This window comes from Oncorhynchus kisutch, linkage group LG15 (assembly GCF_002021735.2).
Source record: "Oncorhynchus kisutch isolate 150728-3 linkage group LG15, Okis_V2, whole genome shotgun sequence".
NCBI lineage: Eukaryota > Metazoa > Chordata > Actinopteri > Salmoniformes > Salmonidae > Oncorhynchus > Oncorhynchus kisutch.
In genome coordinates, this window is record NC_034188.2 from 16,816,088 (window position 1) to 16,830,327 (window position 14,240).

General features: G+C 43.1%; 1 protein-coding gene across 1 annotated transcript in view; it reads left to right on the top strand.

Moving 5' to 3' along the window:
- LOC109878948 (coagulation factor VIII-like) overlaps positions 1–14,240 on the top strand; it is an 84,181-nt gene that overhangs the window by 63,128 nt on the left and 6,813 nt on the right. The window lies entirely within an intron of this gene.

Here is a 14,240-nt window from a genome sequence, read left to right on the forward strand (position 1 = left end):
CCCAACTCCCAACTTATATAAGTACCCCAACTCCCAACTTATATAAGTACCCCAACTCCCAACGTATGTAGGTACCACAACTCCCAACTTATGTAGGTACCACAACTCCCAACTTATGTAAGTACCCCAACTCCCAACTTACAGTATGTAGGTATCACAACTCCCAACTTATGTAAGTACCCCAACTCCCAACTTACAGTATGTAGGTATCACAACTCCCAACTTATATAAGTACCCCAACTCCCAACTTATGTAAGTACCCCAACTCCCAACTTATATAAGTACCCCCAACTCCCAACTTATATAAGTACCCCAACTCCCAACGTATGTAGGTACCACAACTCCCAACTTATGTAGGTACCACATCTCCCAACTTATGTAGGTACCACATCTCCCAACTTACAGTATGTAGGTACCCCAACTCCCAACTTATGTAGGTACCACAACTCCCAACTTATAGTATGTAGGTACCCCAACTCCCAACTTATGTAGGTACCACATCTCCCACCTTACAGTATGTAGGTACCACAACTCCCAACTTATGTAGGTACCACATCTCCCAACTTACAGTATGTAGGTACCCCAACTCCCAACTTATGTAGGTACCACAACTCCCAACTTATGTAGGTACCACATCTCCCAACTTACAGTATGTAGGTACCACAACTCCCAACTTATGTAGGTACCACAACTCCCAACTTATGTAGGTACCACATCTCCCAACGTATGTAGGTACCACAACTCCCAACTTATGTAGGTACCACAACTCCCAACTTATGTAGGTACCACATCTCCCAACTTACAGTATGTAGGTACCACAACTCCCAACTTATGTAGGTACCACAACTCCTAACGTATGTAGGTACCACAACTCCCAACTTATGTAGGTACCACATCTCCCAACGTATGTAGGTACCACATCTCCCAACTTACAGTATGTAGGTACCACAACTCCCAACTTATGTAAGTACCCCAACTCCCAACTTACAGTATGTAGGTATCACAACTCCCAACTTATATAAGTACCCCAACTCCCAACTTATGTAAGTACCCCAACTCCCAACTTATATAAGACCCCAACTCCCAACTTATATAAGTACCCCAACTCCCAACGTATGTAGGTACCACAACTCCCAACTTATGTAGGTATCCCAACTCCCAACTTATGTAGGTACCATATCTCCCAACGTATGTAGGTACCACAACTCCCAACTTATGTAGGTACCACATCTCCCAACTTATGTAGGTACCACAACTTCCAACGTATGTAGGTACCACATCTCCCAACTTATGTAGGTACCACATCTCCCAACTTACAGTATGTAGGTACCACAACTCCCAACTTATGTAGGTACCACAACTCCCAACTTATGTAGGTACCACATCTCCCAACGTATGTAGGTACCACAACTCCCAACTTATGTAGGTACCACAACTCCCAACTTATGTAGGTACCACATCTCCCAACTTACAGTATGTAGGTACCACAACTCCCAACTTATGTAGGTACCACAACTCCCAACTTATGTAGGTACCACAACTCCCAACTTATGTAGGTACCACATCTCCCAACGTATGTAGGTACCACATCTCCCAACTTATGTAGGTACCCCAACTGCCAACTTATGTAGGTACCACATCTCCCAACTTACAGTATGTAGGTACCACAACTCCCAACTTATGTAGGTACCACATCTCCCAATTTATGTAGGTACCACATCTTTCAACTTATGTAGGTACCACATCTCCCAACTTATGTAGGTACCACAACTCCCAACTTATGCAGGTACCACAACTCCCAACGTATGTAGGTACCACAACTCCCAACTTATGTAGATACCACATCTCCCAACTTATGTAGATACCACAACTCCCAACTTATGTAGGTACCACAACTCCCAACTTATGTAGATACCACATCTCCCAACTTATGTAGATACCACATCTCCCAACTTATGTAGATACCACAACTCCCAACTTATGTAGTTACCACATCTCCCAACTTATGTAGATACCACATCTCCCAACTTATGTAGATACCACAACTCCCAATTTATGTAGGTACCACATCTCCCAACTTACAGTATGTAGGTACCACAACTCCCAACTTATGTAGATACCACAACTCCCAACTTATGTAGACACCACAACTCCCAACTTATGTAGATACCACAACTCCCAACTTATGTAGGTACCACAACTCCCAACTTATGTAGGTACCACATCTCCCAACTTACAGTATGTAGGTACTACAACTCCCAACTTATGTAGGTACCACAACTCCCAACTTATGTAGGTACCACAACTCCCAACTTATGTAGGTACCACATCTCCCAACGTATGTAGGTACCACATCTCCCAACTTATGTAGGTACCCCAACTCCCAACTTATGTAGGTACCACAACTCCCAACTTACAGTATGTAATACCACAACTCCCAACTTATGGAGGTACCACATATCCCAATTTATGTAGGTACCACATCTCCCAACGTATGTAGGTACCACAACTCCCAACTTATGTAAGCACCCAACTCCCAACTTACAGTATGTAGGTATCACAACTCCCAACTTATATAAGTACCCCAACTCCCAACTTATGTAAGTACCCCAACTCCCAACTTATATAAGTACCCCAACTCCCAACTTATATAAGTACCCCAACTCCCAACGTATGTAGGTACCACAACTCCCAACTTATGTAGGTACCACAACTCCCAACTTATGTAAGTACCCCAACTCCCAACTTACAGTATGTAGGTATCACAACTCCCAACTTATGTAAGTACCCCAACTCCCAACTTACAGTATGTAGGTATCACAACTCCCAACTTATATAAGTACCCCCAACTCCCAACTTATGTAAGTACCCCAACTCCCAACTTATATAAGTACCCCAACTCCCAACTTATATAAGTACCCCAACTCCCAACGTATGTAGGTACCACAACTCCCAACTTATGTAGGTACCCCAACTCACAACTTATGTAGGTACCATATCTCCCAACGTATGTAGGTACCACAACTCCCAACTTATGTAGGTACCACATCTCCCAACTTATGTAGGTACCACAACTCCCAACTTATGTAAGTACCCCAACTCCCAACTTATATAAGTACCCCAACTCCCAACGTATGTAGGTACCACAACTCCCAACTTATGTAGGTACCACAACTCCCAACTTATGTAAGTACCCCAACTCCCAACTTACAGTATGTAGGTATCACAACTCCCAACTTATATAAGTACCCCAACTCCCAACTTATGTAAGTACCCCAACTCCCAACGTATGTAGGTACCACAACTCCCAACTTATGTAGGTACCACATCTCCCAACTTATGTAGGTACCACATCTCCCAACTTACAGTATGTAGGTACCCCAACTCCCAACTTATGTAGGTACCACAACTCCCAACTTATAGTATGTAGGTACCACAACTCCCAACTTATGTAGGTACCACATCTCCCAACTTACAGTATGTAGGTACCCCAACTCCCAACTTATGTAGGTACCACAACTCCCAACTTATGTAGGTACCACATCTCCCAACTTACAGTATGTAGGTACCACAACTCCCAACTTATGTAGGTACCACAACTCCCAACTTATGTAGGTACCACATCTCCCAACGTATGTAGGTACCACAACTCCCAACTTATGTAGGTACCACAACTCCCAACTTATGTAGGTACCACATCTCCCAACTTACAGTATGTAGGTACCACAACTCCCAACTTATGTAGGTACCACAACTCCCAACTTATGTAGGTACCACAACTCCCAACTTATGTAGGTACCACATCTCCCAACGTATGTAGGTACCACATCTCCCAACTTATGTAGGTACCCCAACTGCCAACTTATGTAGGTACCACAACTCCCAACTTACAGTATGTAGGTACCACAACTCCCAACTTATGTAGGTACCACATCTCCCAATTTATGTAGGTACCACATCTCCCAACTTATGTAGGTACCACATCGCCCAACTTATGTAGGTACCACAACTCCCAACTTATGCAGGTACCACAACTCCTAACGTATGTAGGTACCACAACTCCCAACTTATGTAGGTACCACATCTCCCAACGTATGTAGGTACCACATCTCCCAACTTACAGTATGTAGGTACCACAACTCCCAACTTATGTAGATACCACAACTCCCAACTTATGTAGGTACCACAACTCCCAACTTATGTAGATACCACATCTCCCAACTTATGTAGATACCACATCACCCAACTTATGTAGATACCACAACTCCCAACTTATGTAGGTACCACAACTCCCAACTTATGTAGATACCACAACTCCCAACTTATGTAGGTACCACATCTCCCAACTTATGTAGATACCACATCTCCCAACTTATGGAGGTACCACAACTCCCAACTTATGTAGATACCCCAACTCCCAACTTATGTAGGTACCACTACTCCCAATTTATGTAGATACCACAACTCCCAACTTATGTAGATACCACAACTCCCAACTTATGTAGGTACCACAACTCCCAACTTACAGTATGTAGGTACCACAACTCCCAACTTATGTAGGTACCACAACTCCCAACTTATGTAGGTACCACAACTCCCAACTTATGTAGGTACCACATCTCCCAACGTATGTAGGTACCACATCTCCCAACTTATGTAGGTACCCCAACTCCCAACTTATGTAGGTACCACAACTCCCAACTTACAGTATGTAGGTACCACAACTCCCAACTTATGTAGGTACCACATCTCCCAATTTATGTAGGTACCACATCTCCCAACTTATGTAGGTACCACATCTCCCAACTTATGTAAGTACCCCAACTCCCAACTTACAGTATGTAGGTATCACAACTCCCAACTTATATAAGTACCCCAACTCCCAACTTATGTAAGTACCCCAACTCCCAACTTATATAAGTACCCCAACTCCCAACTTATATAAGTACCCCAACTCCCAACGTATGTAGGTACCACAACTCCCAACTTATGTAGGTACCACAACTCCCAACTTATGTAAGTACCCCAACTCCCAACTTACAGTATGTAGGTATCACAACTCCCAACTTATGTAAGTACCCCAACTCCCAACTTACAGTATGTAGGTATCACAACTCCCAACTTATATAAGTACCCCAACTCCCAACTTATGTAAGTACCCCAACTCCCAACTTATATAAGTACCCCAACTCCCAACTTATATAAGTACCACATCTCCCAACGTATGTAGGTACCACATCTCCCAACTTACAGTATGCAGGTACCACAACTCCCAACTTATGTAGATACCACAACTCCCAACTTATGTAGGTACCACAACTCCCAACTTATGTAGATACCACATCTCCCAACTTATGTAGATACCACATCTCCCAACTTATGTAGATACCACAACTCCCAACTTATGTAGGTACCACAACTCCCAACTTATGTAGATACCACATCTCCCAACTTATGTAGATACCACATCTCCCAACTTATGTAGATACCACAACTCCCAACTTATGTAGGTACCACATCTCCCAACTTATGTAGATACCACATCTCCCAACTTATGTAGGTACCACAACTCCCAACTTATGTAGATACCCCAACTCCCAACTTATGTAGGTACCACAACTCCCAACTTATGTAGATACCACAACTCCCAACTTATGTAGATACCACAACTCCCAACTTATGTAGGTACCACAACTCCCAACTTATGTAGGTACCACATCTCCCAACTTACAGTATGTAGGTACCACAACTCCCAACTTATGTAAGTACCCCAACTCCCAACTTATATAAGTACCCCAACTCCCAACGTATGTAGGTACCACAACTCCCAACTTATGTAGGTACCACAACTCCCAACTTATGTAAGTACCCCAACTCCCAACTTACAGTATGTAGGTATCACAACTCCCAACTTATGTAAGTACCCCAACTCCCAACTTACAGTATATAGGTATCACAACTCCCAACTTATATAAGTACCCCAACTCCCAACTTATGTAAGTACCCCAACTCCCAACTTATATAAGACCCCAACTCCCAACTTATATAAGTACCCCAACTCCCAACGTATGTAGGTACCACAACTCCCAACTTATGTAGGTATCCCAACTCCCAACTTATGTAGGTACCATATCTCCCAACGTATGTAGGTACCACAACTCCCAACTTATGTAGGTACCACATCTCCCAACTTATGTAGGTACCACAACTCCCAACTTATGTAAGTACCCCAACTCCCAACTTATATAAGTACCCCAACTCCCAACGTATGTAGGTACCACAACTCCCAACTTATGTAGGTACCACAACTCCCAACTTATGTAAGTACCCCAACTCCCAACTTACAGTATGTAGGTATCACAACTCCCAACTTATATAAGTACCCCAACTCCCAACTTATGTAAGTACCCCAACTCCCAACTTATATAAGTACCCCAACTCCCAACTTATATAAGTACCCCAACTCCCAACTTATGTAGGTACCACAACTCCCAACTTATGTAGGTACCACATCTCCCAACTTATGTAGGTACCACATCTCCCAACTTACAGTTTTTAGGTACCCCAACTCCCAACTTATGTAGGTACCACAACTCCCAACTTATAGTATGTAGGTACCCCAACTCCCAACTTATGTAGGTACCACATCTCCCAACTTACAGTATGTAGGTACCACAACTCCCAACTTATGTAGGTACCACATCTCCCAACTTACAGTATGTTGGTACCACAACTCCCAACTAATGTAAGTACCCCAACTCCCAACTTATGTAGGTACCACATCTCCCAACGTATGTAGGTACCACAACTCCCAACTTATGTAGGTACCACAACTCCCAACTTATGTAGGTACCACAACTCCCAACTTATGTAGGTACCACATCTCCCAACGTATGTAGGTACCACATCTCCCAACTTATGTAGGTACCCCAACTCCCAACTTATGTAGGTACCACAACTCCCAACTTACAGTATGTAGGTACCACAACTCCCAACTTATGTAGGTACCACATCTCCCAATTTATGTAGGTACCACATCTCCCAACTTATGTAGGTACCACATCTCCCAACTTATGTAAGTACCCCAACTCCCAACTTACAGTATGTAGGTATCACAACTCCCAACTTATATAAGTACCCCAACTCCCAACTTATGTAAGTACCCCAACTCCCAACTTATATAAGTACCCCAACTCCCAACTTATATAAGTACCCCAACTCCCAACGTATGTAGGTACCACAACTCCCAACTTATGTAGGTACCACAACTCCCAACTTATGTAAGTACCCCAACTCCCAACTTACAGTATGTAGGTATCACAACTCCCAACTTATGTAAGTACCCCAACTCCCAACTTACAGTATGTAGGTATCACAACTCCCAACTTATATAAGTACCCCAACTCCCAACTTATGTAAGTACCCCAACTCCCAACTTATATAAGTACCCCAACTCCCAACTTATATAAGTACCCCAACTCCCAACTTATATAAGTACCACATCTCCCAACGTATGTAGGTACCACATCTCCCAACTTACAGTATGCAGGTACCACAACTCCCAACTTATGTAGATACCACAACTCCCAACTTATGTAGGTACCACAACTCCCAACTTATGTAGATACCACATCTCCCAACTTATGTAGATACCACATCTCCCAACTTATGTAGATACCACAACTCCCAACTTATGTAGGTACCACAACTCCCAACTTATGTAGATACCACATCTCCCAACTTATGTAGATACCACATCTCCCAACTTATGTAGATACCACAACTCCCAACTTATGTAGGTACCACATCTCCCAACTTATGTAGATACCACATCTCCCAACTTATGTAGGTACCACAACTCCCAACTTATGTAGATACCCCAACTCCCAACTTATGTAGGTACCACAACTCCCAACTTATGTAGATACCACAACTCCCAACTTATGTAGATACCACAACTCCCAACTTATGTAGGTACCACAACTCCCAACTTATGTAGGTACCACATCTCCCAACTTACAGTATGTAGGTACCACAACTCCCAACTTATGTAGGTACCACAACTCCCAACTTATGTAGGTACCACAACTCCCAACTTATGTAGGTACCACATCTCCCAACGTATGTAGGTACCACATCTCCCAACTTATGGAGGTACCCCAACTCCCAACTTATGTAGGTACCACAACTCCCAACTTACAGTATGTAGGTACCACAACTCCCAACTTATGTAGGTAGCACATCTCCCAATTTATGTAGGTACCACATCTCCCAACTTATGTAAGTACCCCAACTCCCAACTTACAGTATGTAGGTATCACAACTCCCAACTTATATAAGTACCCCAACTCCCAACTTATGTAAGTACCCCAACTCCCAACTTATATAAGTACCCCAACTCCCAACGTATGTAGGTACCACAACTCCCAACTTATGTAGGTACCACAACTCCCAACTTATGTAAGTACCCCAACTCCCAACTTACAGTATGTAGGTATCACAACTCCCAACTTATGTAAGTACCCCAACTCCCAACTTACAGTATATAGGTATCACAACTCCCAACTTATATAAGTACCCCAACTCCCAACTTATGTAAGTACCCCAACTCCCAACTTATATAAGACCCCAACTCCCAACTTATATAAGTACCCCAACTCCCAACGTATGTAGGTACCACAACTCCCAACTTATGTAGGTATCCCAACTCCCAACTTATGTAGGTACCATATCTCCCAACGTATGTAGGTACCACAACTCCCAACTTATGTAGGTACCACATCTCCCAACTTATGTAGGTACCACAACTCCCAACTTATGTAAGTACCCCAACTCCCAACTTATATAAGTACCCCAACTCCCAACGTATGTAGGTACCACAACTCCCAACTTATGTAGGTACCACAACTCCCAACTTATGTAAGTACCCCAACTCCCAACTTACAGTATGTAGGTATCACAACTCCCAACTTATATAAGTACCCCAACTCCCAACTTATGTAAGTACCCCAACTCCCAACTTATATAAGTACCCCAACTCCCAACTTATATAAGTACCCCAACTCCCAACTTATGTAGGTACCACAACTCCCAACTTATGTAGGTACCACATCTCCCAACTTATGTAGGTACCACATCTCCCAACTTACAGTATGTAGGTACCCCAACTCCCAACTTATGTAGGTACCACAACTCCCAACTTATAGTATGTAGGTACCCCAACTCCCAACTTATGTAGGTACCACATCTCCCAACTTACAGTATGTAGGTACCACAACTCCCAACTTATGTAGGTACCACATCTCCCAACTTACAGTATGTTGGTACCACAACTCCCAACTAATGTAAGTACCCCAACTCCCAACTTATGTAGGTACCACATCTCCCAACGTATGTAGGTACCACAACTCCCAACTTATGTAGGTACCACATCTCCCAACTTACAGTATGTAGGTACCACAACTCCCAACTTATGTAGGTACCACAACTCCCAACTTATGTAGGTACCACATCTCCCAACGTATGTAGGTACCACAACTCCCAACTTATGTAGGTACCACAACTCCCAACTTATGTAGGTACCACATCTCCCAACTTACAGTATGTAGGTACCACAACTCCCAACTTATGTAGGTACCACAACTCCCAACTTATGTTGGTACCACAACTCCCAACTTATGTAGGTACCACATCTCCCAACGTATGTAGGTACCACATCTCCCAACTTATGTAGGTACCCCAACTCCCAACTTATGTAGGTACCACAACTCCCAACTTACAGTATGTAGGTACCACAACTCCCAACTTATGTAGGTACCACATCTCCCAATTTATGTAGGTACCACATCTCCCAACTTATGTAGGTACCACATCTCCCAACTTATGTAGGTACCACAACTCCCAACGTATGTAGGTACCACAACTCCCAACGTATGTAGGTACCACATCTCCCAACTTACAGTATGTAGGTACCACAACTCCCAACTTATGTAGATACCACAACTCCCAACTTATGTAGATACCACAACTCCCAACTTATATAAGTACCCCAACTCCCAACTTATGTAAGTACCCCAACTCCCAACTTATATAAGTACCCCAACTCCCAACGTATATAAGTACCCCAACTCCCAACGTATGTAGGTACCACAACTCCCAACTTATGTAGGTACCACAACTCCCAACTTATGTAAGTACCCCAACTCCCAACTTACAGTATGTAGGTATCACAACTCCCAACTTATGTAAGTACCCCAACTCCCAACTTACAGTATGTAGGTATCACAACTCCCAACTTATATAAGTACCCCAACTCCCAACTTATGTAAGTACCCCAACTCCCAACTTATATAAGTACCCCAACTCCCAACTTATATAAGTACCACATCTCCCAACGTATGTAGGTACCACATCTCCCAACTTACAGTATGCAGGTACCACAACTCCCAACTTATGTAGATACCACAACTCCCAACTTATGTAGGTACCACAACTCCCAACTTATGTAGATACCACATCTCCCAACTTATGTAGATACCACATCTCCCAACTTATGTAGATACCACAACTCCCAACTTATGTAGGTACCACAACTCCCAACTTATGTAGATACCACATCTCCCAACTTATGTAGATACCACATCTCCCAACTTATGTAGATACCACAACTCCCAACTTATGTAGGTACCACATCTCCCAACTTATGTAGATACCACATCTCCCAACTTATGTAGGTACCACAACTCCCAACTTATGTAGATACCCCAACTCCCAACTTATGTAGGTACCACAACTCCCAACTTATGTAGATACCACAACTCCCAACTTATGTAGATACCACAACTCCCAACTTATGTAGGTACCACAACTCCCAACTTATGTAGGTACCACATCTCCCAACTTACAGTATGTAGGTACCACAACTCCCAACTTATGTAGGTACCACAACTCCCAACTTATGTAGGTACCACAACTCCCAACTTATGTAGGTACCACATCTCCCAACGTATGTAGGTACCACATCTCCCAACTTATGTAGGTACCCCAACTCCCAACTTATGTAGGTACCACAACTCCCAACTTACAGTATGTAGGTACCACAACTCCCAACTTATGTAGGTAGCACATCTCCCAATTTATGTAGGTACCACATCTCCCAACTTATGTAAGTACCCCAACTCCCAACTTACAGTATGTAGGTATCACAACTCCCAACTTATATAAGTACCCCAACTCCCAACTTATGTAAGTACCCCAACTCCCAACTTATATAAGTACCCCAACTCCCAACTTATATAAGTACCCCAACTCCCAACGTATGTAGGTACCACAACTCCCAACTTATGTAGGTACCACAACTCCCAACTTATGTAAGTACCCCAACTCCCAACTTACAGTATGTAGGTATCACAACTCCCAACTTATGTAAGTACCCCAACTCCCAACTTACAGTATATAGGTATCACAACTCCCAACTTATATAAGTACCCCAACTCCCAACTTATGTAAGTACCCCAACTCCCAACTTATATAAGACCCCAACTCCCAACTTATATAAGTACCCCAACTCCCAACGTATGTAGGTACCACAACTCCCAACTTATGTAGGTATCCCAACTCCCAACTTATGTAGGTACCATATCTCCCAACGTATGTAGGTACCACAACTCCCAACTTATGTAGGTACCACATCTCCCAACTTATGTAGGTACCACAACTCCCAACTTATGTAAGTACCCCAACTCCCAACTTATATAAGTACCCCAACTCCCAACTTATATAAGTACCCCAACTCCCAACGTATGTAGGTACCACAACTCCCAACTTATGTAGGTACCACAACTCCCAACTTATGTAAGTACCCCAACTCCCAACTTACAGTATGTAGGTATCACAACTCCCAACTTATATAAGTACCCCAACTCCCAACTTATGTAAGTACCCCAACTCCCAACTTATATAAGTACCCCAACTCCCAACTTATATAAGTACCCCAACTCCCAACTTATGTAGGTACCACAACTCCCAACTTATGTAGGTACCACATCTCCCAACTTATGTAGGTACCACATCTCCCAACTTACAGTATGTAGGTACCCCAACTCCCAACTTATGTAGGTACCACAACTCCCAACTTATAGTATGTAGGTACCCCAACTCCCAACTTATGTAGGTACCACATCTCCCAACTTACAGTATGTAGGTACCACAACTCCCAACTTATGTAGGTACCACATCTCCCAACTTACAGTATGTTGGTACCACAACTCCCAACTTATGTAAGTACCCCAACTCCCAACTTATGTAGGTACCACATCTCCCAACGTATGTAGGTACCACAACTCCCAACTTATGTAGGTACCACATCTCCCAACTTACAGTATGTAGGTACCACAACTCCCAACTTATGTAGGTACCACAACTCCCAACTTATGTAGGTACCACATCTCCCAACGTATGTAGGTACCACAACTCCCAACTTATGTAGGTACCACATCTCCCAACTTACAGTATGTAGGTACCACAACTCCCAACCTATGTAGGTACCACAACTCCCAACTTATGTAGGTACCACAACTCCCAACTTATGTAGGTACCACATCTCCCAACGTATGTAGGTACCACATCTCCCAACTTATGTAGGTACCCCAACTCCCAACTTATGTAGGTACCACAACTCCCAACTTACAGTATGTAGGTACCACAACTCCCAACTTATGTAGGTACCACATCTCCCAATTTATGTAGGTACCACATCTCCCAACTTATGTAGGTACCACATCTCCCAACTTATGTAGGTACCACAACTCCCAACTTATGCAGGTACCACAACTCCCAACGTATGTAGGTACCACAACTCCCAACGTATGTAGGTACCACATCTCCCAACTTACAGTATGTAGGTACCACAACTCCCAACTTATGTAGATACCACATCTCCCAACTTATGTAGATACCACAACTCCCAACTTATGTAGGTACCACAACTCCCAACTTATGTAGATACCACATCTCCCAACTTATGTAGATACCACATCTCCCAACTTATGTAGATACCACAACTCCCAACTTATGTAGGTACCACATCTCCCAACTTATGTAGATACCACAACTCCCAATTTATGTAGGTACCACATCTCCCAACTTACAGTATGTAGGTACCACAACTCCCATCTTATGTAGATACCACAACTCCCAACTTATGTAGATACCACAACTCCCAACTTATGTAGGTACCACAACTCCCAACTTATGTAGGTACCACATCTCCCAACTTACAGTATGTAGGTACCACAACTCCCAACTTATGTAGGTACCACAACTCCCAACTTATGTAGGTACCACAACTCCCAACTTATGTAGGTACCACAACTCCCAACGTATGTAGGTACCACAACTCCCAACTTATGTAGGTACCAGATCTCCCAACGTATGTAGGTACCACATCTCCTAACTTACAGTATGTAGGTACCACAACTCCCAACTTATGTAGATACCACAACTCCCAACTTATGTAGGTACCACAACTCCCAACTTATGTAGATACCACAACTCCCAACTTATGTAGGTACCACAACTCCCAACTTATGTAGGTACCACATCTCCCAACGTATGTAGGTACCACATCTCCCAACTTATGTAGATACCACATCTCCCAACTTATGTAGGTACCACAACTCCCAACGTATGTAGATACCACATCTCCCAACTTATGTAGATACCACATCTCCCAACTTATGTAGATACCACATCTCCCAACTTATGTAGATACCACAACTCCCAACTTATGTAGGTACCACAACTCCCAACTTATGTAGGTACCACAACTCCCAACTTATGTAGATACCACATCTCCCAACTTATGTAGGTACCACAACTCCCAACTTATGTAGGTACCACATCTCCCAACTTATGTAGATACCACATCTCCCAACTTATGTAGATACCACATCTCCCAACTTATGAAGGTACCACAACTCCCAACTTATGTAGGTACCACAACTCCCAACTTATGTAGGTACCACAACTCCCAACTTATGTAGGTACCACAACTCCCAACTTATGTAGATACCACATCTCCCAACTTATGTAGATACCACAACTCCCAACTTATGTAGGTACCACAACTCCCAACTTATGTAGATACCACACATAGTTACCTCACAAGAGCCTTACTCAGTAGACTGAGACAGAAGTGTGAAATGTGTTCTTTGAAATGTCTTAGAATGACATTGTTGGCT